Source organism: Grus americana, chromosome Z (genome assembly GCF_028858705.1).
Source record: "Grus americana isolate bGruAme1 chromosome Z, bGruAme1.mat, whole genome shotgun sequence".
NCBI lineage: Eukaryota > Metazoa > Chordata > Aves > Gruiformes > Gruidae > Grus > Grus americana.
Genome location: NC_072891.1, coordinates 11,073,167 through 11,100,999, shown reverse-complemented (window position 1 = coordinate 11,100,999; position 27,833 = coordinate 11,073,167). Strand labels below are relative to the sequence as shown.

The 27,833-nt window shown below is 51.4% G+C and overlaps 1 protein-coding gene across 4 annotated transcripts in view; it reads right to left on the bottom strand.

Moving 5' to 3' along the window:
* The window catches only part of CNTFR (ciliary neurotrophic factor receptor), a 212,140-nt gene that overhangs the window by 109,124 nt on the left and 75,183 nt on the right, over positions 1-27,833 (bottom strand). Inside the window, exon 3 of one of the 4 annotated variants that reach the window (XM_054809879.1) lies at positions 12,240-12,268. The exons of the other annotated variants lie outside the window; for them this stretch is intronic. The gene's annotated coding sequence lies outside the window, so the exon portion shown is untranslated. The remainder of the gene's footprint in view (positions 1-12,239; positions 12,269-27,833) is intronic. 4 annotated transcript variants of the gene reach the window in all.

Below are 27,833 nucleotides of genomic sequence, written 5' to 3'. Positions count from 1 at the left end.
CTTGAGGCAAGTGTTTCCTCCAGGAGAACAGAGATCCCTCCATTCAAATTGACCTCGGCAAAGTGACAGCTTCTCCATTCCTCCTGCCCTCTTTGTCTGGACACAGGGAATCAACAGGAGACATTGCATTTCCAATTGAAACAATTAGCTTAAAAGCCCAGCTTGAAATTGAAGGTCCAGCCCCATGACATACCACAACCAGCCTCCCCAAGACAGAATATTTTGGGAGCCTCTCCAGTGTTTGTCTTTTAGGGACTACAGAGAAGGTGCAGTGTGGTGCCAGGATCCAGCAGACACCATGCTCAATGTACTTGCCATGATGGGCCATGGAGCAGGACCCCACGCCCCATTTAGAAAAACACTTTCCCACACATGCAGTAAATAACGGAGCAGCAATACCCAGTGATATGGCCGCAGGCTCACCCCGATGTGGGGAAGAGCCAAGCCAAGCTGATCTGGGACAGCAAAACTCGGAACAAACCCCCCCGCCTCCAGCAAACGCAGGGCTGACAATGAGATGCAGAAAGGACGTGAGTCATTGACGAAGGCGTCTGCTTTTTCCAGCACACGTGTGGAGTTATTCTCACCTGAAATCAGTTTTTGGACAGCTAGAGAGCACAAGCTGTTTCAAGTCAAACATGCCTGTGTCGCTCTCTCAGGCAGAGAGTTATCTCAGGGTTTATTAATGGGGAAAGCCACTGCACTGACACGCTCGCAGGCTCCAGGTCAGCAGTGTCGTGGTGAGAGCAGTGGGGAAGGAGAAGCAGCAACACTCGCTCTACTTCTCCCTAGAGAAATGATCAAAAAAAGAGAGCAAGACCATCGCCTGCAGCCAGGGATGCCCAGCACCATCCGGATGGCTCCAAGCTGCCCTCCCTCCCACGCCGAGATGGGAAACCCATTAAATGCTGCAAGCAACGAAGCCTCCGCTGCTCATCCCTGGAGGCACTTTCACAGTCAACTTGAGGAAATTGTTCCTGATATCCAGCCTAAATTTCCCTTTGTTGATTTTCAGTTGAGCAGCGGAAAAATGGGAGCTTTAATGAGACAAGCGGGGCCGCTGCAGGGGAAGGAGCCGTCAGTTTGAGCGAGGCAATGCACAGAGCTGCGGTTTAAGTGGAGCAGCTATTGCAAAAAGCCCAGAATCCTACAAACTTGGGATGGAAAAGGTCTATTAACTTTCCCAACGGACTAACATGAGCTTGTTCCCCCATTTTCTAATGCTTCTCCCAGTCCAGCTATTTGATTGGGACCAGAGCTCTGCAAAAATATGAAGGACTTGTTCTTTTCTTTTTTTATTTAATTTTAAGGAATTGCTGCACGTGGAATAAAGTGTTAGGCTTTATGGCCAGATTTTCTTGTTTCATCCAAGGGTAAAATTTTTGTTGGCTTGCCCACTAGACTTACCTTCTTCTGCCCTGAAAAACCCACCAGAACTCTTCTGGCACATGAGCCAGGGCATGATGTGCATGGCAGCAAGTTGCTACCAGCTTGTGTTTGAGAAGTTTTTCAGGGAGAGAAATGTGACACTTTCTGGGACACAGGTGCTGCTCAGCAAGGCACCACCCGCCTCAGACACTTCCTTGCAGCATGATGCTGTACTGCAAACTGGCACTGGGAGAAGTTCACTGGATGTGAAGCCAGTGCTATCCTTCACTATTTTTTCCCCCCTTTAGCTGAGGAAAAGGCTTTTCATCAGCAGATAAGACACTGTAATGCTCACAGGAGCATGCCCGGGACATGCAGGTGTGTGAGCAAGAGGTATATAAAGGAACGATGGTGCAGCCAAGTGGGCTTGACCACGGGGAGAGCATGATATCTACTGCTTCAAGCAACTGGGACATCAGGCCCTAAAAATCCAGCTTGCATATGTGCTTCAGCAAGCGGAGGAGCAATGGTTGGGTCCAGGAGTGCTGGACCCCTTTGCCTTACTCACCTGAACAGCATCAGCCTTGAATCTCCAGAACAGGCTGGCTGCTTCGGGGCTGCTCTGTGGGGTAACGGAGCTCCCAGGCTGTGCTGCACCACTGCAGCCAGACCCATCTGTAGCGGGCAGGGGTTTGCCCAATACGCCCACAGAGGCGTCGCGGAGATGGAGGTATCGCAAGAGGCAGAACACGCGGGGCTGACCAGCCCAGCAGGTGTTTGCCTTAATCACACACTGTTTTCTTAAATGTCAGATGGCTGCGTGGCAGTAGAAGGGCACTTTTCCACTCTGCTTTTACGGGCTTGTAAAGGCAAACTGGCTGCACGCTCCCTGGAAATGTCAGGCTCCGATTTCCTGAGGACCTGCCATCCATCAGGTTTTTACCAGCAGAAAGAAAAGGAGGGTGGTGAGCGAGGGGGCTGTGTGGGCAGGTATTGCTGCAATGAGCCCTCCCTCCCCTTGCACCCGTGCCAGGTCAGAGAGGTGCGTTGCACCCCTCAAAAGCAATTTGGCAGGCAATGCTGCTGTGCAGAGCACCCTGCAGTTAACCCCTGGGATTTCCCTGCCGCTGCCCTCGCAGTGCCCTTCGGTGTCACAGCAATACGCTCACATGATAAAACTTAGGCACACAGGCTGCAAAAACTTCAATAAGAGAGATCTACACCACAACATTAAAAAAACCCAGCCCATTGGGTTTTGTGGCAGGGTTTAGCAGCAGGACAAACCTGAGTGGAGGGAAATGAAATAGAGAATTTCTCCATCTACTTCCTAAACATCGGGTGAGGGAGCGCATTGCACGGTACATTGCAAGCTTGGGATGTGGCAAGGTACCAACTGCATTTTATGTGTTGCAAAACCACCTCCTCCGTGGCAGCTGAGATTTCAAAGCATAAGCTCTGACCTTGGTAATATTTTTTACATATTGAGTCACTGCCGACACTGGAAATAACAGGGGAAAAGGGCTGGGATTTCAAAGGTTTTAATGCATGGCTGGATCTGCGAAGAAGTGGGACAGCCCGAGCTGCCAGCCCAGCCCTCCAGCCCTCTGCCGCTCTTCATTACAGGCACAAGGCAGCGAGACTGAAACAATCTGAGGGGGTGTAACGTCCTGGCATACTGGACTGGGCAAGGGGAGGATGAGGAGGCGAAAGGCTGCCATGATGCAGTGGGCACAGACCTCCACTGGTAGCCCTAAGGGTGATGAGCATGGCCTCGCAGGTGACTCTCAATTTTTTTATGACCCACCTCCAAGGGAGGATGGCTTGAACAGGCTGGTCTCTTTTTTTTTCCCCTTATGGAAAAAATCAGGGCAGGTTCATGTCCTTTGCCTGTGAAGGCAAACGTCCCAAAAAGAGCAAGGGGCGAGGAGAGAGGGGACTCAGCAGAGAGCCTTTTTCACTGGTGGGAGCAAAGCTAGATGGGTAGATGGCTAGGGAAAGAGAGGAATACTGCTCACGCATGACATCCCACGCCATCTGCTCCCTTCAGATTGACCCTCAGCCTGAACGTCTACCCCCCTGAGACACTTTATCAGATACATAATTCGATTCCCCAATTCTCCCGCCTTCACCCAGCAAGGGAATAGATGTCTCCGATAGCCCTGATTTGCTAAATAAAACACTCCTTGAAGGTTCCCCGCAATAACATTTGCACAGAAAATTGACATTCTTCCTCCTCCCACCAGCCCCAGCGCTGCTTGTTTGTAAGTTAATAACTTGGACACTCGGCCGAGCTATTGATCCCTTCTCAGCACAATCATTCTTTTGGGTCCAAAATACACAAAAGAATAAAAGAACAAGCTAGTGACGGCAAAATTAACTCAGCACTTGTGTGTGGCCCCATGGCATTAGCATTGCAAGAGGACTCGGGTCCTTCCCAGCTGCTCGTGATGTCTTCTGCAGGTGCGGCCATATGAGATTGCATTTACTTCTCCATCCTTTTCCATTGTCAAGGAAGCGGTTTTGTGGCTTGTAGGTGGAAAGTCAGCTTTCATGACCCAAAATTATAATTTACTTTTAAACATTCACCGCCCAGCCAGGGCTTCGTAGCAGGTTAGATTGTTCATGCAGGTATCTGGGCTAGAGATCTCCAGCAGCAGTGGCAGATGGGTGCCATCACCTTTAGTTATAAGAAGGGCAGTGTATCAGAGCCTCAACTCCCCAGCTGAAGGACAGAGGGAACACCGGATCAGTCCCTCCATCCAGGGCAGGATGCTCTTTCGGCTTTTGTTACATTAGACAGGACCAGAGGCAGAGCAAAGCTCCAGGTTTTATCCCTTCCCTCCTGCCAGCACTCACTCGGGTGCAGATCTCCCTCTGATACCCATATACCCGCTGTAACGAAACCTGATGAAAGGAAACAATTAGTTCTCTGCAATGCCCTCGTCCTCTTTAACTGCTCCTGCACCAGCAGGGCATTGCACTACTTTTCCTGGGGGAATCCTCGCCCATGCCTCGACGTTGTATTTTTGCTTTGCAATCTGCTCACATGCCTCTGGCTAATTGTTCTTCAGATTGCTCTTTTCAGGGGAGATTTTCATGGCAAACAATCAACTTTTCCCAAGTTGCATTTTTTTCCTTCAAAGCCTTTGATGTCTGGGAAAATAACAGGCAACCTCAACACACGGCTGAGCATCAGGCGAGGGCTGGGAAGCACTAAGCGGAAATGCATTTAGTTGTCTGGGTCAAAAACCATTTCCTTTGTTAAATGATTATTATTGTTCCAAGAGGATTTCAGTGGGAATTGAGGGTGCTTAGATAGATGGATTCACAGGTTTGCTGAGCTTCTATAAGGGTCTCTATATCCTCCACCATAATTCTACATCATAACTTCCAACACCAATAACTCTTCTATGACTCCCAACAGATATTCCTGTGCCTTCCAAAGCAATAACTTCTCAATGAACTCCAGACCTGCCAAATCGACTGTTTTCCCCCTGTGGACGCCTGCTTTTTGGCCCTTCTCACCGCTCCCCTGGGAATCTTGACCCATTTACCTCTCCTTCTGGTTCCAAGCTCAGTGCAAGGGGAGATGAGATCAGAAAGCGATCTGCCTCAGACATCAAGAAATAGCTCTGGCACTAAAAGCTTTCAGTCATCTCCCATTTTCCTGACTGCTCTAAGCAGCTGAGGATCCAGCTCTGGACCTGCTCGTACCAGGCATCCTTCTGAGCAAACCTTCCCCCATCGCACGCCGCCCTTTCTCACACTGCTTATTCCTTCCCACTCATACCTGAAAATGGTTATGAGTGTGTCGCAGGTCTCCCCTGGAGAAATTACTTAGGTTATTCACCGGGGCTAGAGAACAAACACTTAAATAAGAAATAAATTGCAATGCATTTCTTGGGTCGCCAAGCCTCCCAGTTCAGCCATAAGAGCAGCGCGCCAGGCACAGCAGCACAGAGCTGCTACCTCTCTGTGCACTTGATCTTAACGATGTGTTAATTAAGCTAAGGTTAGAGCTGCTCGTTACCTTATTATTTTTGGTTCTATCACAGTTATGCTCAGCAGCCTCAATCAGGAACAGGCTTTTTTTTTTTTTTTTTTCCCCCCTCTCTCCTTTTAAGTCACAAATTATTTCAAGATCTGGTAAAAATAAATGCACACAAGCAGACTCTGCTCTTTTCCAGGGGATTTTGCTCTGCAAGGGAAGAAAGGTTTCAACAGTGTGTTTGAATCAAAAATGAACATATGCAAGAGGGGAACAATGATATGCATCAAAAGTTACTTTTTTTAGTTGAAAGGTTTTCTTTTAAACAAAGAAAAACCCCAAAAGACTAATCTCACAGCACTAGGTGCTGTGTACAGAGTCAGTTCATGCTGCAGAGTGAATACTGAGCAAGCTACAAGGCTGCCCAAAGGAGGACAGAGGAAGGATAAGTGATTTGGCTCCATTGTCGGGCTTTCCAGTTGCTATCCCACTCGCTGACCTGCAAACTTGTACAACCGCTGGGGACGAGTGTGGCCCGCCACCTCTCAGGTCATCCCCATCCCACATGCACACGGAAAGCAAGCAGCGCTTCTGCGCCTGAATAAAAACCAGAATTTCAAATGATGACACTGAATTTGCCAGTGAGCACGTTAAAAGAGCATGCCCGCCCTTATGTAGGTCTCCCTGTGCCAGGCTGCCTTCACACAGGTGCAATGAGCTGCCAGTTCTCATCAGCTCCTCGACATGCCGCCACGGGCACAGCCCTGCCTTACCCATCCCAGGGAGGGGGGAAGCTCCACAAACCAGTTCCTGAAACCAAAAGGAGTCCAGGAGGGAGACGCAGCTGGAGAATGCCGTGGGGGTAATTTGGGCAAGTCCTCTTGACCCCAGGTGGGATGCAGGTGCCCATGCCGGGGGGGTGATGCTGCTGCCCTGGGAAACCCAGATAGCTTTCCCCATCTCAACTCCCTTCCAGCCAGGGGGAAATGAGCCATGGAAACCTGTCAGGGTCTTTGTAGGAGGGTTCAATGTTTCTAACAGGGTGGGCACCTCCGACCACCAAGGCTGCCAGCTTCTCCTGATGGATATCCTTAGAAGTTGGTGTAGGGGCAAGGCAAGGAGTCCTGCTGGCAGCGCATCCGCCAGCTGCACTCCGTGGATGACCTGGGTTTTTAAAGTTGCCATCACACCCACACTATCCAATTACTAGGAAACAATTAAGCTGTCGATGGACCTCAGGACCACGGTGGAAAAATGTGACAGCAAGCCACCTGCTCAGTGGTAGCCCAGTTTTTCCAAAGGATTTGCAACCCAACGTTGTGTCTTTTGTCAAAGGGGAGCCAGGACTTGTTTTCTCCTGATTTTCAACCAAAATCACCCTATGCCATTTCTAGCTGCTTCCAAAAACTGCTCGAAAATATCATTAGGAAACAAAACCTCTAGAAACTGTTAGTATTTCCCTGTCCTGTGCCGAAATCATCACATCCCTTTGTATTCAGTACTGTTATTCTCATTGGAAAAGACCTGGTTCTGTCCCAAAGCTTAACCCTTAACTTTGGAAAATCTCTGGAAGGAAAAAAAAAAAAACCCAGCCTTTTCTGGGGGATAACCCATAGGAAAATTACTTCAGAAAGTCTCAGCAGTGCTTAAATAGATAATGGAGCAGAAATGGCTCCAGGAACTAGGGCAAGAGCAGACTTTTCTGGGGAGCACAGTGTCTCCTAAAGCAGCAAGTCTTGTCGTCTCTAGTTTTCCAAAGAGGTCTCACAGCACAGAGTGATGCAGGCAGACACACACAGAGACTTACTCGGGGGCTCTGGCATGCAGGCTTCGAGCAGGAAGGCACTGCACAACTGCCCTAATTATTTGGTGAACATCTGTCTCTCCCCTACTACTGCAAGGCTGGAGGAGTCCTCCTGCATAGCCGAGGATTAGCGCTGGAACAGGTTTTGTTGACTGCATGATTTTGCACAGGAGGGGGAGAAAAAACATCCTGCAGATACCCTGGAAGGGAGGTGTTTCAGGGCAAATCTCTTGGATGAAGGAGGAGAATTTGTGGTTGAAACCAAAGACCTTGCTGGAGCAAGCAGTGGGCACTCACCCTACCGAGGGCTGCGGGGTTTAGCCCCTTATTCCAAACTGGGTGGAGCAGGAGCTCTGCGCCTGCGGTCCTCCACACCTCGAGCAACACCAGGGCATCTATGACAATCCTGAGGGTCCTGGACTGTAATGTTGCTCCCTCCAAAACCCCTCTCACGTTTCCCTACAGCCAAAACCAAAACCTAGGAAGATTAATGGAGCAAAACGGCAGAGGCATGGGGGGAGCGGGGCATGGCTGGGCTCCCCGTGACCTCTCAGTCCACACCTGGTGTGTTGCGATCGGTGTTGGAAATTGGAGCCGCCCTTCAGCAGAGCTGCTGGTTTTCAGTGGGAGGAGAGCCCGAGGTGGGCAGGATGAGCCCCCGGTGCAAGGAGAACTTGTGCAGGGTTTCTGCTGTGGCATCCAGCCTGCTCCCCTGGCAGCAGGCTTTAAGGAGAGGTTATCTGCCAAACACCAGTCCATCGGTGGCTTTCCAGGGACTGCTTCACTTCCCTGGGATGAAGACAGGTTCCCAAGTTTGCTGACAGCTCCAGAATTTATGGCTTTTGTGGACAAATCACTCAAAATTGGCCCATCTGGAGTAGTGTGTCCAGCTCCAGAGCCCTCAGTACAAGGAAGACATGGAGCTGTTGGAGCGGGTCCAGAGGAGGGCCATGAAGATGATCAGAGGGCTTGGAGGACAGGCTGAGAGAGTTGGGATTGTTCAGCCTGGAGAAGAGAAGGCTCCAGGGAGACCTTATTGTGGCCTTCCAGTACCTGAAGGGGCTTGAAACAAAGATCAGGATAAATTTTTCTGGGGGCTTGTTGCGATAGGACAAGGAGTCATAGTTTTAAACTTAAAAAAAAAATAGATTTAGTCTAGATATAAGGAAGACACGTTTTACCATGAGGCTGGCAAAGCACCGGCACACGTTGCCCGCCCCCCCCCCCCCCCCAAGGTGGTCGATGCCCCACCCCCGGAAACATTCAAGGTCGGGTGGGACGGGGCTCTGAGCAACCCCATCGAGTTGAAGATATCCATGCTCATTGCTGGCAGGGTGGACCAGGCGACCTTTAAAGGTCCCTTCCAACCCAAACTATTCTGTGATTCTATGAAAATAAACTTCAAGGAAGAGGGAAGATTTACAGCCTTCCCAGGTGGGGAGGGCGAACGCTCTAAGATTGCACCATGGGCATGAAGGGGAAAGAAAGTTCAATGTTGCCTGGTCTGCTTCTCCCTGCCTAAAAGGCTAGAAAAGGCCAAAAAATAATAGGACTTCTATTTGTGGTGTGGTACCCTGTGGAGGGTGTGCACGCTTCCCAGTGTCTCAGCCAGGATGTGTTTTTCCCAAACTCCCTCCATAACCAGAGAGAGAGGCAGCAAGGCAAGGGACCTAGGACAGGCTCCTGGCATAAATCACCCCTTAATAAATTGAGGAACCTCCTTTCTGGACAGGTGATGAAGGGGATCTGGAACTTCAGGCAATGGAGCCGAGTGGTTGGAATATATCCATCATCTTTGGTCTGCATCCCACCAACCTTGAGAGGAAAAATCTGCCCAACCTTGTGTCATATCCACCACCCATGTTAACAAGGTCTGTGGAAATCTGTGCACAAAAAGCCTGACAGAAGCCTAAAAACCAAACCCATGTTGAAGAGAAGTAAATCCCCTGCTGTTTAATTAGCACAAATGTCTTGTGAGCTGGGAATCTTTCCCCGTCCCCCCCCTTCAAGCCCATCGGGGCCAGAAACTCGCACAGTAACACAAACAAAATGTCCCTTAAAATCAACTGGTGCTTTTGGCCAAGCAGAAACAGTTGGGATTTCCAAATATGGCCCATGGGAACATCAGCCCAGGCATTCTCGGGAAGCATCTCGGAGCCTGAACTGTCTCGCAAGAATAAAATCCTTCACTCCAGCACGACTAAAGAGCCATCACATTACAGCCGCTATCGCACAAGCGCGCAAATTAAGCAATCAATCAAACGGGCAATACCCTGGAAAACAGCAGTGCATGGTGCACATTGTACTGGCGGTGGGTGAGCAGAGCTGACCTGTGGTTGCCTCCCATCACATGTGGGCTATCGTGTTCCCTTCTCCACCAACATCACAGCAACTGGGGGTTTCTTTTTGGTTTTGGCTTTTTTATACAATTTTGGGGAGCAAGACCCTTTCTTGGAGAGAATACAGGTATCCAGACAAAGCATTTGTTTTGGACTCGGCTGCTATATAAATCAACAGTTATTCTGTGGGGAGGTGACAGAGCAAAAAATTAGACATAAAATTTGCCAGACGGCAAGAAACGAGCTAGAAATTCTTGCCGTCTCTCCTGGGTCGGGGAGGGAATCCTGTCTCAAAGGTTCAGGATTGCGTGTGTGCCTCCAGCTTCACATAATGATGTCCCCCGGGGCAAAAAGAGAGGGAAAACTATTTAAAACCTCTTATGACTTCTTGTCTTCCATCTCTTTTAATTGCTTGAAAGAGGACATCGTCGTTGCCTGTCCATGGACCAAAATCCCAGAAAGTGACTTTTGGAGCCCCGACACCAGGGCTGAGCATCTGCTCAGCACCCAGAGGCCCAGATATGTTTGCAAACAGATCGGGCAAACGGCTGCGTGTTTGTAAGTGTATTTTAAAAATCAGATCCTGTTGGCAGGCAACTCTCAGGCAGCAAGCGGGGCCAAATCCCATGAATAAATTGCTTGGAGCGAGTAGTTTGACGCGCCATTATTCATAACTAATGCAGTCCTAGTAAACAGAAAATGGAGGCCAAATCTGCCTGTATAGACACCAGTGACCTCATCTGTTTTCATCCTATTTACTGAGCAAAATAAGAGCAGAAGAGAGCTACCATCACCTTCTAAGAGTGGAAATGAAGGTTTTGGAGGAACAAAAATTCCCGACAGCTCCAGGGTGAGGTGGGACTCTGGAGAGTGGGGATGCAAGCTGAATTCAAAGTCAGAACAGAAGGTTGGTCCCACTGGTGCAAAGACACAAATAAAGCCAACCAAGCACCTCTCCCATTGCTGAGCAGTTCTTGCTCAGGGTCATGAAGAGCTCGGCTTGCCTCAGCCGAGAGGAAAGCTGGAGCTGGCAGAGGGGGCAATGCACCCAGAGGGCACCTCCCCAAAGGTGGGTGCTCTCCTCCCATTTCCCAGACAGTGTTTCAAAGTAGGTTGTGCAGAGTTTTTTGGGAGCAGGCAAGCTGCAGTGCACTTCCCAGCCTCTCCATAGTGAAGTTGTAAGCAAAACAAACAAAAAAAGCCAGGGAAGCAAAGAAGGAGCAACTGGCTGCTCCTCCACCCACCACAGCAATTGCAGACTGCCTGATACAACCATCAACCAGTCGGTTAAAGCAAGCACAAGATGCAACTCTCATAGTGCCTTCACGCAGCAAAACCCACCAGAAGTCACTGCCAGGGCATATTGTATGAGCAAAAAACCCATCCTGACTGCAGAAGGGAAGAGACCTTCAAGAGGCACAGGTCTGCTGACACTGATGCAGCCGCCAGAGCAGCAGCTGCTTGCAAGAAGCCAGGAGGCTGCAAACCAGAGCACAGACGTGCTATTTCTGCCACGTTTCCTATGCTCTTTAAGAATGATATTTATTTCAATTTGGGCAATACATAGAAAAATTGTGAACACGGCTGTGATCACTCTTCCCTTGCTTCCTTTCCCAAATAATGCAAATTTTAAAGGCATTTTAGTTGCAAGCTACTCCCACCAGGAAGAGGCCAGCTCAGCACCTCCAGAATTCACCTTAGGGAAAACCAGAGCCATTGACCTGAAGACTGCCACGTTCATCTAGAACACAAAGGGAAATACTTCTGTAAATGACAAAGAAAATTTATTACACTGCTTAAAAGTTACAGCCCATTAAAAAAATTGCCCTGATTTGAATCATTGACTTTTCAAAATAAATACTATTCTTTCATCAATAAGCTCAAAATATAAGCTAACCACAAAACCCTTTGGAAAAAAAAAACATAAAAATGATATCTTTACACATTAATAACATCTATTGATCTAACTGCAAGCATATGTCCACATACATAATTTTACCATATCGCACATCAATAATACTCTACACTTTTTTCATATTAAACTGTGCTATTCCCATGAAACCAAAGTCCTGACTATTTCCCTAAAAAGCCCCTTGACATTTAAATGCACAATGGTTGCATTTCAAAGTATTAACACTAAGAGCATATTTGGTTACTCAGACCGGTATTAACCATTCATAAAGTGAATGGGGTAGAGTCATAGGCATTTCAGAAAATAGAAACACTTTTATTTGTAATAAAACCAATGGTATTTTCTCTGCCTCATTTCGCTATTACCTTATTCACATCTCAGACCCTGAATTTATTAAGCAGCCAAAGCAGCTCAGCCCAAGCGCAGCATTGCCAGCTCTCAATGTTTTGGACCAGGCTTAGCGCGCTATAATCTATTTATTAATGCTTTGAAGAGGGCTGAGCAACAAGGAGGAAAAACTGGCAGATGACAATATTATTTAGACTAATCAAGAATATGATGGATAGAGGAGACCTTCAAAGCGAACAGCAGCGCCAGGCAGTGAGGAAGACCGGCATGGTGATAAATACAAGGCACCGCACGCTGCAAGGGAGATTTTGAACTAATCACACACATTGCTGCAGCCTAAATTAGCTGAAAACAGCCAGCAAAGTGATGTCAGTCTTCACTCTGCAGCCATGGCTAAAATGGCAAACAAAATGTTAGGTGATGTATAAAGACCTGGGATTATAAAATACATGACGGCATAAATCAACGGCACGCTCTGACCTGGAATGCTCCAATCAATCCTGGATATCCTGTGTAAAAAAAGAGGAAAAAGGTTTCTATTCAGAGATGGGCAATAGAAGCGATGAGATGCAGAGAAAGAGCAGAGTGCGAGATTGAGAAGTCTGAGACTTTAATTTACAAAGAAGGCAGATAAACAGGAAGAGGAAGGAGGTGCAGGGATCAACGAAAGACAGCTGGCAAACGCTCCTCAAATACGGCAAGGGCAGAACAAGAGTCCACAAAACCAAAAAGGAGACTTTAAGCTGCTTTATTTATGCACCATAGAGCCCGGTGCACAGCCAACTCCTGGGCTGTGCCACCTCCGAGCATCCCGCAGACCCACGACCAGGAAGAGTTAAGAGCACAAATCAAATGCTTTGATTTCTGAGAAGACTCATAGGTGTGTGGTGGCACTGGCGAGTGGTGGATGAAGGAAGGGCTGCGCCAGGGAAAAGAGCACCAAGGTCGACAGAAACGCCACCACAGCCAGCATGAGGTCTTATGGACAAAACCTGCATCCAGCCAGGAAAACGCAACCTGTTCCCCGCAGGAGGTTGCTTCAGGCTGGGCAGAGCCAAGGGTCAACCCATGCCCGGCAGCGGGCAGGCTCTCACCCTGTGCCTTTCAGGGCTATTTTAGGTATTTATTGACTTGGATTCTCTCTGTTTGCATGTCTCCCTCAACCCTTGATGAGGACCACCGCTTCCTGCACATCACTATGAACGTGACGTTCATATGGATCGCCAGGGCAGCTGCTGCTCAAAGAGGAGAAACTGAGGCAGAGCCCCCACCTTCCCCAACACCATTGGGATGCTCCTCAACACCGCACTCCCTGCATCCACCAGCTGCATCCTGAAACCACGGTTGCCCAGGGGTGGACGGGCGGACACAAATCCTCGCACGTCTCTCCATTTCTCCCCTCCCTGTTTTTCCAAGGTCCGGTGATTTCCCAGCTGATGAACACATTACCACCTCATTCGGCAACGCCTCGGAGGCACTCACGTTTCAGGCCCCGGCGAGAAAAAGATGAAGTATGAAAATTCCTTTCCTTTCCAATCCAGTCCTCCCAGCACTGGCCAAGGAGCGAACACAAAACACCTCGGAAAACACACAAAAATCACCGGACGCGAGAGGCCATGCCGAAGTCGCACCATATGCAGGTGTCAGGGAAAAAGGTCTCCTATCTCCCACGCCAGGCTGCTATCTCCGTCCCACAAAGCCTTCCCGTGTGGGGTCCATACCCAGAGAGGATCCTCTCCCTGCACCGGCTCATCAGCAACCTAGACCAAGCAAAGCAGCAGTGGAGGATGCACACAGACATGCCCATTGGCACCAAAAACTATCTGGAGATGGTATCTAGCATTGGAGGCTTCAAATATGTCCATGCTGACATGGGCAGCTGTGCATATGAGCCCCTGCCAAGGTATCATCTCACCATTCAGCTACAAATATCACTGGGGGCGTTTTTATCCCAGGCATCACTGGGGAAGGCACTCCCATTTTCCTGCCCTCAGAGCCGCAGCAAAGGGAGACAGGTATCGGGTCAGGCCAGGAGTTAAACACTACCCCAAGGCATCTCCTGGTGACATCCCTGTTTGCAAACAACTGCCTTGTTTTTTCAGAGAGGGTGCAGCACATTAAAACCCCTGAGACACACCAGGAGCTCACCCCACTTCTGTGGCCAGTGGCTCCAGAGCCCTTGTTTGGGGTATTACTTAGGAAAAAAGTGGGACAAGCATCCATGGGGGTGATGGAGAGAATGTCCAGTCCTGCTCCTGGAGAAGGGGACACGTTGGACAACCTTCACCTTCATCCAAGATCCTTGGGAAAATGCATCAACTCTGCCAGCACCTCAGGCCAATGGAGACTGATGCTCCTCAGGAAAGGTCGAGTCTCCTCCCTGAAAGGCTTTTTGGAAAGGGAAGGGTTTCATAACATTTATGGCACTGTTCCTCCCTCCAACATCCTTATAACACCAAGCAGAGCAAAAAACCCCACAGCTCTGCTCCATGCTGGTTTTTCACCCCATAAACAGAAATGGGCTGATCACACCAAATCCATGCAGGATTTTGTGGAAAGTGCAGGAGAAAATGGGACAGAGGTTTGTTCAGCGGTGACAGCCCAGTCCTGCGTCTGACATTTGCTCCAAACCAGTGAACTGCACAGCATTTGAACTTTTGTTTAGACAGATAGGCCTGTGTATTTAGAAATCCTTGAAACTCATCCATCTGCAAAGACAGCAACTCTCGATAATGCAAAAGCTCCAGCCGGGATGCTGAGCTCAGCAGATCTCTCTACAAATGATTCCTATTAAAGTAAAAAATTACAATGCAAGCGTCTATTAGACAATCCAAGCCTGACATAAAAAAGGAATTAAAAAAACATAATATGTTCGTGCCAGCCATCTTTATAGACCACTGAGGAGCCCAGGGAAGGCATCAGGACACCCAATCTCCATTGCATGCCCAGTGCCCAAACCCACCCAGAGCAATGCACCCTCCACCACACCCGGGACCATCCTGGTGCAGCCATCCTGGTGGGGGTCTGCTCAGCTCTTCAGTACCTCCAGAGATGGATACTCCAATCTATCTCCCTGGCAGTCAGTTTGGACATCCACCCACCCTTCCCATGAGGATCAGCTCTCCTGGCACGCAGCCTGAACTCCCTCATTGTGTTTTACACCCAGGGTTTATTGCCCCAGGGACACAAGGGCTGGTTTCCTGGGACCTTTTTGCATTGCTGAAAGCTTACAGCTTTTTGGGTTTTTCTTCTTCAGCTTCAATGCTCCCAAACCGTGGCCTTGGGGATGGGGAGATGCTCGGGTCGCTGGCTAGTTCGTGCCCTAGCAGCATCAGCAAAGCACTGAGGAACTCATCGCAGGTGATGGGTGCAGCCATACACCAGCACTAGTCCTCATCCCACCAGCACAGGCAATGAGACGCAGCTATCAGGACCAAAGGAAAAACAAAATCCTAACCATGAGCCTAAAGACCTCCTGAGGCCAGAGCGAGCTGAAGGAGAGCTCTCTCTGTGGTTTCCCCAGCTGGGGAAGAGGGTGGGACGCGCTGGGGGTACCCTGCCAGCGCCGTGTCCCCTCTCCCTCCTGGCACACCGGGCAGCAGCAGCACGCTCAGGTCCCAGCTCCCCGCCCGCCCCCTTGCAGAGCCTAAACCAGCAGATTATCACATTAACGCTTCAAATGTTTAATTTCCTGCTCCAATTACACCAGTTTTGCAGCAGCAGAGGTGGGAGGCGGGGGGAACAAACGAAAACAAGCTGTGTGCTTCCAAATAAACCCAGAGTGACTCTCTGACCGCTGGGCTTCCTCCTGCACTCTCCGGCCAGGAATGGGGGGCCGGTGTTCACATCAGCAAGGGTGCTCACGTCGGCAAGGTGGCTGTATACAGGCATGAGAGCCACCTGAGTGCTGACCTCTCAGGCCAGCAGTGCAGTTGGTCTCCACCCCGTTGCTAAAATAAAAAGGTTCTTTTGTTTGGTGGCTCCGTCGATCTCCACAGCGCTGTGGAAACATTTGCTGCACCACAAGAAAAACAAGGCAGCTGGTGTTTGCAGAGCAAAATGGTAACCTGCTGCAGAGAGGGGCCAGGGGGAGCACTGAGGAGAGAAAGGGGATGGGGCAGGAGGAGGGCAAAAATAGTGGGAGTAGGGAGGGGAGGGCATGGGAGAGCGGGGGAGTGATGGAGCGAAAGACGGAGGGATGAAAAGCACAGAGGGGAACTGAGGGAGAGGGAAGGCGAAAGCACAAGAAAGGGGGAAGGATAGTGGGAAGAAAGCAAAGGCATGGAGAAGGAAAAGGGAATGAGAAAGGAGGAGAAAAGAGCTCAGGAAAGTTCAGGCTGTGTCTGCAGGCAGGCTCCAGCGGAGCTGCCTCTGCCTTGGACGTTCCCTCTGCCACATCCATCGTGTTGCTCAACCCTCCCCAGAGGAAAAGACAGATCTGGAGGAAAAGCAAGCAAGTCCAGCTTGAGCTGCTCACAAGGGATATTAAAAAAATAAATCCATCCCCAAGCAATCGCTCAGCTTGAAAGCCCCGTTGGCTGCTTGCAGGGAAGAACGGGCCTCTGGAACTCAAACCCCCATGGAAAAAGCACAAGGATGGCTCTGCAGCATCCCGCTGGCCCCGGGGTCAAGGTGGCCCCACATCGCGCTCGGCTGGGCTGGGGCAGAGGATCCTGGCTGCCCGCAGAGCTGGCGATGCTTTCCCCTCGGTGCCCTTCCCGGAGGCCGCCCATGGCTGCCGTTATTTATAGCTCGCTGAGCGTGCTCACCGCACCGAGCTCACCCAAGTGCGCAGGGAAGGAGGCAAGGAAAAAGGGCCGACCTTGGGGTCGGGGCCAGGAATAGCTGCCAGTGGACAGAAATAGCTAGTGCCATGTTCGGCTCTGGTTCTTCGAGAGCCGCTGGATCGGAGCACGGTGTTTCCAAGATTTCAGCCCCAGCCAGGATAGGATTTATGTCTCCTTTGGACTCATGTTCCCCCCTCCGAGACCTCCCCTCCCCCCCATAGCTGCTCTTCAGCTCCAAAAAAGTTGCTGGGTGGATGGAGCAGGTGGGAAGGGGCAGGAAAGCAATCCAGTGGTGGGGAGGGGACGATTGACCTCCAGAAAATGTGCTGGAAAAGCAAGGGAGGCAGGTCGTGAGGGGGGACGGGTTTCAGCACCTGCTGCCGCGAAGCCCGACGCTGACCTGGGAAGGGGCGACGCAGGGGAGCAGATTCCAGAGGATTTTGGCAGCACGCAGTGATCAGCGCACAGCTCGATGACTCCTTTGGGTGCCTGCGAGAATCTCAGCACATGAGATCAACGTGGACGGCGTGCAAGGCACGGAGCTGTCACGTGTGCACCTCTGTCCCCCCGAGGAGGCTGTGAGGAGAGACAGCTGCCTCCTCACCCTGGGCATGCAAGGTGTGGGCATCCTCCCCATCGCTCCGAGCACGTGCACATATGAACACGTGTGTCTGTTTGCATGTGCAAACACAAAGCCCAGTGCATGTCGCCACATCCAGCCCACATGCGAAGGACTTTGCTGGGTGCCCTGGCAGGACCTGCGTGCAAACACCCTGGACCCCAGCATGCATCCCGGGCCCACCTTGCTCTGCACTCGGCTGTGCCGGAGCTGCCTGCCCCAAGGCAGGGCTGGATGCTGCTTCCAGGTCAGGGAATAGTGTCTGAACCCTTCTCGCCAGAATCGCTGTTGGTTACAGAGACCACGGGAGTGGGAAGGCCTGATCCTGCTGCCTCCAGCACCAGTTCCCAAAGCCCAGCCGCTGGCGGAGGCAGACTTCAAGCCTCAAGCACCACATCCAGGGGCCAGTGCTTGGGTGGGTAAGTGAAAGATGAAGGCAGACAGGGAGCACGGTGCAGCCTGTGCAGGAGGCTAAAAGCCTGGGGACGTAGCCCGCTGGCTAGCTGGCCTGCAAAGGAAACCACCTTGAGCTCCCTGCAGAGAGGAGACCCTTGCTCCCTATCGACCAAGAGGAGGTTTGAGCAACTCTTCTCCCATCCTCCCTGCATACTGCCCTCCCTGGAGAGCTTCCCAGCCATCTCCAGGGTGCTGGGGAAGGGATGCTGGTGTGGCTGCGTGGACTAGGACTCTCTACCTCCTCCCTTGCACCCATCACCTCCCAGGAGAAAGGCAACCTGCCCCTTCTGCAGGTTCTGCAGTGTGGCCACTGCTTGCCCATGCTCCACGGTCATAAGACCCTTGCCCCGTGCAGTGCTGAAGGGCTGAGCCACAGGACAGACCGGCCATGGGCTTTTTTCCATGGAGTTTTGAGCCCAGTTTTGGAGATGGAGGGGAATCCAGGGCCCGCCTGCTCCCGCCCCCTAACTGGATCACCACAGCATGGACCCCATAGCAAGGCACTAAATCAGGTCTGCGTGCTCCTTCTAAGAACCCTAGAGGAAGCTCCAAACACTGTCCATGGGATCGTAATACAGCAGATATCGCAAGCGACAGACGGAGAAAATATCCCACCCCTTGCTCCATAAAGAGCCACTGCTGCCTAATTTCCTTATCTCAACACTGTTCTCTCCAGCCCTTTACCGCTTTCGGGTACTGGTGCCAAGGATGGCCGTGTGAATGCATCTACAAGGAGCTGGGTAGGGCATAGCCAGGCAGGGAAGGAGGCAGCCCAGGGAAGTCTCCCAGCCCAGGAGGATGTGCAGCATCGGGCAGGTCTCACCGGCTGGCAGCAGGTTGTGCTCACACAGCTGGGGAGTGCAGGAAGGGCCATAGAAGGCAGAGGGAACAAACAGAAAAATAAAGGATGCCCTCAGCAAAGTGTTGAGTAGAAAACATGCAGCACTGGCGCAGACCTTCCTATTTCCTGCAAAAATACATGCACATGGAGGTATTGCTGGTGTGGGGCTTGTACAGGCGTGGTGGACACAGTTCCTGCGGATGTTCCCCATCACCCCCAGCTGTCCCATCCTCCTATGGCAGCTTCGTGCATGGGTGAGCAGGATGGCCCGCCAGATCCACTGCCTACCAAAATGGCCCAAAGAGCTGTGGAGCCAGGCGCTGCCGTGAGCACACAGCAAGTCTGCAACATCCACCAGCCGGGGAAAATAGTCTGTCCAACCATGCAGCACCAAAGCCCCCTCACCAAACCCATCCAGGAGCAGCAGCGGCCCCCTGAAGCTTCTCCTGTTTGCAACGCACCTATAAGCTCAGACCATGTCAGCCCAAGGCCCTGGGGAGCAAAGGCTTAACAGCATCAGCTCCAAGAGAGACACGTCCCAGCAGGGCCAGGATGAGAGCAGAGAGGTTTGTGCACGCACATCTGGGGCAGAGCCCACGGAGGCCTTCCCACCACCCCAGTGTGCAAAACTCACCCTCTGGTCCCGGGGTCGGTTGCTTTTTTTTTTGTTTAACAAACTACTCTCCAGCCTTGTAAGGCAAGTCCCCACAGCGCCCAAATAAGCCGAGTATTTTTGGCTGCTCTCCCTGCTGGCCTTTGGGAAACGCATACCCCACAGCCCTCCGTGCCCTGGTAATTGAAGAGGCTGATGCTCCTCCGAGCCAGAAAAGGGATTACAGGACACGCTTACCGGCTCGAATTCATAACCTTCAGCCTCTCCCAGAGCTCGGGTCCCTCCCACCTGAATTGTGGCGGCAGCACCGCTAGCCGGCAGCACCGCCAGCCATCTCCATCCCGGGCATCCGAAGGGCACGGCCAGTGTTTGGGCTTCAAGCTGGGGCAGAGCATCCCACCCCTCTGGGTTGCTTGCAATTAACTGCTTTCAAGACTGCAAGGAGACAAATGATTATAATTTAACAAATAGACTTTATCTTAAAACGAGTGCCTTACTCAACACCTATTGATTCCTGCTCCCCTTCTAGAGAAGTGTCTGCAATTAAGCTGTCACATCCCTAATGCCCACGTAAAAATGAGCCATCTCCAGCGTCTCCCAGAAAAACCTCGCCCGCGCAAAATTACAAAACCCAGCTGCCGAGTTCCTTTTCTACCCCTGAATTAGCCAGAGATGAAATTTATCTCAGTGGTAGACAGCAGAGCTTTTATCTGCATCCCTCCAGCTGCCATACAGCTCACAGACAGCTCCTGTTTTGCCCATCCTCTTCCAAACTGCTGATGGTTTTGCTCTAAAGTCAGGAGGGTGGTGCCGTCCATAGGCATGGCATTGGGGAGAGGAAAAACTCGGTTTTTTGGGCTTGTAGCCCTTGCAGAGCTGATCCCTGGCTGCTGAGACAGGAGCACGCTGCAGAGAGAGGGGGGGTGGCTGGTAGCACCCCATCGCCCCAAGTAGCTGGCACAGGGATGCCGTGGGCTCCCCTGTCCCATGGTCTGTCCCTGCCCTGCTGGGAGTTCTGCTGGCCTGGAACACAGGCTGAGCAGCCCTGAATGCATCGCATTAGCATGCTGTGCCTCAGTTTCCCCGTCGCCACAAACAGCCTGGGTGTTATTGAACACTTTTGCCAAGCAGAGGAACAGGAACGGCAGCACAGGTCCCAGGGACACGGTGTGTTTGCAACTGAGGGGAACTTTCTTTCCTGAGAGCAGGTGAGGTGAGTATAAGAATTGCTTTCCCCCCCCTCAAAAAGCCAATTAAGCTGCTGTTTTTAATACCCAGGCTGGGATCATCACCATGACACAACCACGCTTCTCTCATTCCCCAGCAGAGCGGCTCAGGTTTACAAGCTCAGCCAGGGCTGCTGTGTCCCCCAGACCCTCCCAGGGACCCTGCGGAAAAGCCAAGGGGGAGATGGAGGGAGGGTGGAAAAGCCCTGGGCGTGCAGTACCACCGTGAGCGGGATTCAGCTGCAGGACAGTCGACAGTGCCTGCAAACCCTGAGGTTTTGCATTTCCAGTGCCCAAGCCCAGCTCAGGTTGGTGATTACTAGCCCACTGCCACTCACCAGGAGACAGAGGAGGGCAGCCGAGGGGAAAGACAGCGCTGAGAAAAACGGCAGCAGGGGGAAAAAGCCACAAGAGAGACTGCGGTGCCAGAGATTAGGAAGGGATCTTTGAGATTTAACAGAGATTGGGGAGCTAGGTTTAATTACACGCCACACACTCCGGCAGCGAGCCACCGGCTGCCATTCATTTCACCAATGCAGCGTATAGATTTGATAATCACTGCCATGTAGTGGGGATAATCTTCCCCTTGCCATCTCCCAGCACTTATTTCACTGCAAGGAGAGCTGCAGTCAGCTGTGCGGATAGCCTTGCACCCGTGAGCAGAGCCAGAAGGGTTTAGGGATACAGATGGATGCACCCAGATGGGTGCCTGGCCCCGCAGCAAGGGTGCACAGTGGTGGTGCTGGGCTGGGCAGGGTGCATGGCTGTCCCCATTGGTCCCCTGTGAGACCATCCCACCCCGAAACCTCCTTGTAAGGGAGGACTTGGTCCTCTTCACCAGTGTAGCTGGTGTCATTTATTGATAGTGTCCCCTTGAGGCAAGCAGGGGACTAAGCAGATGAATGAGAAAGGCTCTGCAAAGCATAATAAAAGCAAGAGGAAAAGCCACAGTCATAAAACACAGAACGCCAGGAGTCAACAGGGGGGACTGGGGGTGCCATGGCTCACTTCTCTGCCCCAAAAGGACCTCGCAGGAGCTCAGCGTTACAATCATTTTACCCATTGTATGAAACCTGGGCATCTCCCACTTGTTCCTAGGAGGACAAAGTGGACCCTGTGCCCCAAGTGGCAGGGCTGGGTGCCCGCTGGCGCTGTCGGGAGGGAGGTGGCAGGCACGGAGTGGTGAGCCCCCCGCCCCGCCCCCTTGGCTCCCATCCTCTCTGGAACGTCAATCAGGCACCTGACAGTGCGGCCAATTCACTTCCATTTGGAAAATTAAAGAAATAAAATGAATCGTTTGCTTAATTTGAAAGGGTGGCAGGAAGCAAAGACGTCTTGGGCCCATGCCAGCGTGTGGAGGTCTGCTGCTTCTGGCTCGACCGCAGGGCTTCACTAGGAGAAACATCAGCTTCTTCCCTTCCCCTGCCTGCTGGACCAAACAGCCCCTGCCTGGGGGCTGCAGGGGCTCCCAGTCTGCTCCCACCAGTCCCTGTTTTCCAAAAGTGGGCAGGGATGGGCAAGCACAGGGGTGCTCAGAGCACTGACTCCCCCCCACAAACCACATCCGAGGGCCATGGGGACCAGCGGCCCTGGGAATGCTGCCCCACCACCAGCTGGGAGGGTGAAACAGCTGGGACCACTCGGCATCACTGCATCTTCGGGGGCACCTGGGGTTTGGGTTCCCCCCAGGACCCACTGCCACAGCACAAGGCAGGAAGGAGGGAGCACAGTTGGTGGTGAAAATAATATGAAAAATGTCTTCTCTCTGCACCCCTATGGTCTCAGCTCCAGAAATGGCCCCCCACGCCCTAATTTTCCTGATTTTGGGGACATTTTAGGCAATGCTTGCTATTGTTCCTGGTCTCAGCCGCTCTCAGCTCAGGGGGAAACTTCTGCTCACAGGAGGTGGGCTCATCTGGGCTCTGCAGCCCCATAGCCTGTAAGATCCACCCCTGCTTTGTCCTGGGGAAGGGAGAAGGAGCCACTGGGAGAGGACCCTGCCCTCCAGCCGGCTCTCCAAGACAGGACTGAACCCCAGGCTGTGTCCTTCCCCTTCCCCAGTGTGCCTTCCTCAGTTGCAAGACACAAACATCATCTCTCATTGCTTTTTTCCTCTCCCCCCGCCCAACCAAGGCGAATCCCCAAATCCCAGCTCCTTCCTGCCAAAGACACATGCACCTGCAGAGCAGCTGGTGCCAACATCCAGAGCAGAGCCAAGCACAACAAACGGGCTAAAGAGCCCTCACTGCACAGAGACCAGCTTACAAAAACAACCGTATTTCACCCAAACTCTATTAAACTGTCCTGGGTTATTGCTCCATTTCCTTTCCCACCACTGAGGATCAAATGAGATTTCTGTGACTACACAGAGATGCTCACACATCTTCCCTTCAGCTGCCCCTTCTGTGCTCCGCGTGGGGTGAAACCCGCCATGGGGTGGCACAGCTCTCCATGCAAGTAATTTCCCCTCAACGATGACTTTTTCACATTGGGAAAAATAAAACTGGGAGCACATTCTCACGCACTGTTACCCAACGGGGCACCCAAACCCTTTGTAAGAGCCCAAGAGAGTCCTGCAAGCTGGGGTCTCCTTGCAAAGCCCAAACAATGGGGTTACACAAGCTTCAAAGCCAAAAGGGACCGGTGTGTGATGGTGATACCAACCTGGTACGGCCCTGCCATGTCCTGACACTCTTCACCCGACGGTGCCTGCAAGCTCTGACCCCGCTCTTTGTGTGGCAATTAATGCAATGAGGCATTAACCAAGGAACAGGGCACTGCTCCCTTTCCCTTCCCTGGGAGCATCCCTCTCCTTTTACCTTCAACCTTCTAGGTTTTCTTCTGGTAGACTTGACAGCCAGCTGCAAACTAGACTCCTTGTTTACACGTCAGAGGATTTAAAAGCTGTGCAGGAGATTCGGGGCATGGCTCCTATTAATTTCACCAAGTTTTACACATCTAAGCTTCAGCCACCAGTTTTTAACAAAAAAGAGGCTTGCTTCAAGGCAAAAAATAGCCAAGAAAAATGAACTTCACTTCCACAGGCTTTTTGAAATAGAAGTATCTGAAGGGCAACAGTTCTTGCAGGCACTCGGCAACTTGGAAACTGAAATGATGAAAATTTCCGCTGCCTGTCTTGTCCCCCCATACACACACACAAACTCCTCGGCTCAGCCATCAGCAGTGTCTGGAGAGGAAACACTGAGAAAAAGTCCAAGAAGTTTAATGAACTGTCACAGCTTAACAAACTAATCCCTGCTTACGCTCACCTCATCCCAAATGAGAGGCTGGGAAAAAACAAGTGTGCAACACAAGGCAGCTATCTCTTATCTCCTCCGTTGTTCTGTATGGGCAGATGATTGAACAGACACGCCTGGGTCATGGCGAGGCACGGCTTGCTCCTCCGCAATGCATGGCCAGAACTAAGCAAATACCTCGCAATAATTTCCCATGAAAAGTTTGCATCTGTTTTCCAGAAATATTTCAGCTAAAGGTAAGAAATGATCATGGGAGCAGCATGGCTTACAAAACACTCACGGAAAGACAGCTTTGAACTTGGACATGAGTATGTATTCGGCAGATTGGCTGCAGACAGACAGCCCTCCTCCCAGTGCTATTCATTCATGGCACCAGAGTCATCCTCTGCAGAAAGCAGGACCACAGCTGAGCAAGCAAAGGTGGAGGCAGAGCAAAAGGACAAAAAGGAGGAGGTGTTATCCTCCTGCTTGCACCAAGCCCCAGAAAGATTTTGCAAAGTTCCAGGGAGCCCAGCACCTTCATCCTGGCAACCTCATCCTCGGGAGACAGGGCTGGGTGCCTCACTGACAGCCAGAAACAGCAACACGAGGCAGGTTCCTGTTGCTGAAGATGCTGGGCAAAACTGCTCCTGAGCGACGTAAACACTTGCTGGCAGGGGGCACAGGGTAAATAACTCGCAACAGTGCAAACAACAGCAAGTAGCATTTTCTTGGTAAAACAGAAACCAGGCTTTCAGTCAAAGCTCAAGGCAGTATTTTCTTAGGGCCTTTACTGGGCTATCAAAATGCTTTACCCGCCTCCCTTACAAACGTGCATACACACAGCCCCACACACACCCCGCCAAGCTTCTTGTCCCCAAAATCCTCCCCCTCTACATGAATTGCTTCCCAGCAGTTCCTGGAGCAGAAAGGAGAGAAACGCATCGTTGAAATATCATCTGCTCCTGACCGGCAGCTCGGACCTTCATAAAGCCAGCGCCTGAACGTAGTATCATATTCTCATAACGTGGGCAATGTTTCAGAGATGCCTGCAGGACAGCTGGTACCAAACTGGAAATGACTGCGGTGATGCTGGGACATAGGTTTAGCTGAGCAACAAAAGCCTGGGTGCAGATGCTAAATCAGCTGGTAATCCTGTACCTCGGGAAGAAGGTGGGGTTTGTTTGGTTGTTCGTTTGTGGGGTTTTTTGCATCTAAGTAACACTTTTCTGATACTGCAAAGAAAATACTGGTGCCAGCTGATGCTGGCTTGCTCTAAAGTAGTGGAAATACCAGCTTTGTTGTTAATCTGTATCACAGGGGTGACATTTTGTCTTCCCTTTCTGTACAAGTTTCTAGGAATAGGTTAAAAAATTTCAAGAAAAATAGAGTGAACAAAACAGCAAAAAAGGAAGGAGCTGAAGAAGCTGGTGGTGGTTCTCAGAGGAGTGGCGAGGAGGTAGGAGGTTAGGTCACACAGCACAGATTTGCTTTTTCTGTCTTCTCTGAGAAGACATCCAGTGGCATTGGCTCAGACCCCCGTCGCCACTAACACAACACCCCGAAGAAATGATTCTTTGCGGGAAAGCAAACGGGGCGACAGGATCTGTTGCCAAATCCTTACGTCTCACAGGGGGAGAGAGGGAAGAGCAAGAGGAAATGAAAAACAAATCCCAGGGCCGGGGATGTGCCGAGGGGCGGCTGCGCCGCGCCGTTATCTCTGTCGGCAGGGTGGGCTCTGCAGGGGTCAGTGCGGGAGAAGGGATTAAGCGCTCGCACCCAGATGAGTGGACGTGCCTCCGTAAAGGCGGGGGGAAAGGGGAAGCTGCTCCAAAAACCAACAGGAGGGCAGGTATCACTGGTATGGTTTTATCCCTGGGGGCTGCATGGTTGGCCAAAGCACTGGTGGGACATGGAGAAGATAAGCATGTTGGTGGTCTCCCTGGCTGGACTCTGCTGGGCAGGCTTCCCATGGAGGAGCCCACCCTGCGCCATGGGATGATGCCTATCTGGTCTGGTGCAGCCAACCTAGGAAGAGTGAAGGGGATGCACGTGGAGGAAGAAAGGGAAAAGGAAGAGGTGAGATGATAGCATTAAAATATAAATGAGATGAGATGGCTATGTAGATACTTTTATACCTACCCAGATGGGAAGCCACAAGTAACCAGGTCCCCACACACCATTAGCACATCACTTATTAATCACCCATTAACAAAAGGGCTGCAGATAGCAAAGTCCCATCTTCTACCACTACAATATTTTTCAGCCATTCCTCCCTCCCTCTCCAATTTTATTCCAAGTAATTCCTCCACAAGCTAAGACCCAAGAGCTCTGCTTTCATTTTTCTTTTCCTTTCTTTCAGCTGAAGCTTTGAAAGAAACAAACACCAGCAGAAGCAGCTCCACTGCAAGTTTCCATCTAGTCCTTTCTCCATGCAAGAGTCGCTGTGCACCGATGAAAGCCCAGAGTCCCTTTGGAAACTTGCACATGGCTTCTCCCTCCAGCTCTGCCCACAAAAGCGAATTCAAACCTCTAACCTTTTTTATTCCAGGCAAATTATTTGCAAACTGGGTCCAAGGCCCTAGAACACATTATGTCTCTCTTACTATTTGCTGAAGAGCTTCAATGGGCCAGCAAGTTGCTTGTGAAAGTATCTGGTTTTCACCCATAACCTCCGCGGCTGACTGCCTCTCGTGCTGTGGATGAGGCACCTAAAGAATAATTCTGCATTGGTGTTGAAAATAACAGTACCTACTGCTAATAAGTATATGTAGCAAGGTACGAGTATCTATACTCCCCTTTTCTTGTTTTAGAGAAACAACTTGCTTTCTGGATTCAGTAATAATTTCAGTAAAACCATGGTCACAAGAGATGCAGTTTTGGAAGGAGCAAAGCAACTCATTACTCCGCTATTTATAAAACTTTAAAAATACATGTACAAACATAAAAACATCACCCACCCACCCCCCCCCGCTCATACACATACCACCTTATTTGATCAGACCTCATAAAAACCAGATGCTATCTTGGAAACTAACTTCCTTGGGAAAATAAACTGCCTGTAGTAAATCCCAGGGCCAGCATGGGCAACTGCCCCAGCATGCTGTCTGTGCGAGGCTTGCCACTTTGCAGTGTCTCAGGACAAACAGGGCAGTGTTAAAGCTCTCTGCAAAGCAGGAAAAATATAGGGATAAGCCCTGAAAATCTCACAGCAAATGTTAGCAGGGAGCTGGGCTTGGTACTGGGGTTTTGGGGTGATGGAGGCAGCCGAGCAAATGAAAAAAACCCACAACCCACAGATGTCAGCAGGTTGTCAGTGTCTCAGAGGCACTGCCATAAAATCTGCATGCAGCTGGTTGGCGGGAGGGCTGGCGAGAAAGAAAACAACACGCCGGGTGACAGCGGAGGCTCTGCGCAGGGAGGCTGTCAGCGCCCGGAGGTGGCAGAGAGCCTCCTGCTCCGCCAGCCCGGCCTCCAGCAAACCACGCCGGAGTGTGCAGCGGGAGGATAGCAATCGCATGTGGAGTGGAAAGCGTGTGGGGCTGCTTTCCAGCAGGCATGGGGAGTGCCGGTGGCCTTGCGCAGCCGGGAGCCAGTTGCATCATGCTGCCATCAGAGGCAAACAGCACCGGCGGGATGGAGGGTCAGCCCCGGCGCTCAGATGCTCGGTGAAGCTTCCCAAGGTCGCCGACGGAAATGAAAGAGCGCTGAGCACGGAGGGTTGCCTGTCCCGGATATTCGGCGCAAGGAAGAATGTGGAGTTCTTGGAGCGGGCACGGCCACCCGCAGCTGTGCAAACAACCCCACCGAGAAGGTGACTTACCTTGGCCTCCGGCCGAGACCGCAGACCCCCCTGCCTCCAGGAAGCCTTTTCCCTTGTCCAACAACGGGACGAGCAAAGCTGAGGGCTGTTTCCCGGCGGGAAGCTGCTGTCTCACAGACCAGACGAGCTGGCTTGGGTTAGGACTGAGCACTGATAGCCACTGTCAGCCTGACCAGCCCAGCACAGAGCAGTTGCTCCTCAGTTTTAATTTATCCTTGCAATCGAGACGAGTTTCTCTGCCAGCAGAAAAGCCATGGCAGCGACTACAGGCAAGAGGGCTTGCTGCACTGATCGGGTCTCATCCCCCACTACAGCATCCCCCCAGCGCTGCAGCCCAGGATCCTGCATCCAGTTGGACGGGCAGGAGGAATGCGAGGCCCCGATCCAGGAAAGCACATGCTGATCCATCAGCACCCTAGTACTCCTGACCTCTGTTACCTAGAGGAAACTAACTTCAGATGGTGAGAGAGGGA